The sequence below is a fragment of the Musa acuminata genome, unplaced genomic scaffold (genome assembly GCF_036884655.1).
Source record: "Musa acuminata AAA Group cultivar baxijiao unplaced genomic scaffold, Cavendish_Baxijiao_AAA HiC_scaffold_660, whole genome shotgun sequence".
In the NCBI taxonomy this organism is placed as follows: Eukaryota; Viridiplantae; Streptophyta; class Magnoliopsida; order Zingiberales; family Musaceae; genus Musa; species Musa acuminata.
This window is the reverse complement of record NW_027020896.1, coordinates 6,802-7,500: the sequence shown is the minus strand read 5'-3', so window position 1 is coordinate 7,500 and position 699 is coordinate 6,802. Positions and strand designations below refer to the sequence as shown.

Below are 699 nucleotides of genomic sequence, written 5' to 3'. Positions count from 1 at the left end.
TAACTTCTGCTCGTTGCATACCCTGATTAACTACTGTACGAATAGCATTTAATGCCGCCGCTTGAGCAGCATAGGGTGTCCCTCTTCTTGTCCCTTTGAATCCGGAAGTACCAGCGGAGGCCCAGGAAACCACCCGACCTCGTACATCTGTAACAGTTACAATGGTATTGTTGAAACTTGCTTGAACGTGAATAATTCCTTTTGGTATTCTACGTCCATTCTTACGTGAACCAATACGCCCATTCCTACGTGAACCGATTCTTGGTATAGCTTTTGTCATATTTTATCATCTTATAAATATAAGTCAGAAATATACGGAAAGAAAAGATACGGAAATATCCATTTCATATTAAAAGAAATCCTTTATTTTTGTCTTTTCTTTAGAAAGTTCTTTTTTAGAAAGATTATCCCTGTCTCTGTTTATGTCTCGGATTGGAACAAATCACTATAATTCGTCCGCGCCTACGGATCAGTCGACATTTTTCACAAATTTTACGAACGGAAGCCCTTATTTTCATATTTCTTATTCCTTACCTTAATTTTTAATCTATTCCTTGGAAGAAAATAAGTCTCTTGAATTTTTTTTTTTAACTTCGAATTGTATCGTCATGAAAGGAATGCTTTAAAAATCACCTAATCATTCGAATCTTTGTTGCGAAGTCTATAAATTATACGTCCCCTGGTTGAATCATAACAACT

General features: G+C 35.9%; 1 protein-coding gene across 1 annotated transcript in view; it reads left to right on the top strand.

The window, feature by feature from the left end:
• Positions 1–359, top strand: part of LOC135662910 (cytochrome b6-f complex subunit 4) — a 2,857-nt gene extending 2,498 nt beyond the window's left edge. Inside the window, exon 1 of the mRNA XM_065176719.1 lies at positions 1–359. This exon is cut by the window's left edge and continues 2,498 nt beyond it. The gene's annotated coding sequence lies outside the window, so the exon portion shown is untranslated.
• The last annotated feature ends 340 nt before the right edge of the window (positions 360–699 follow it).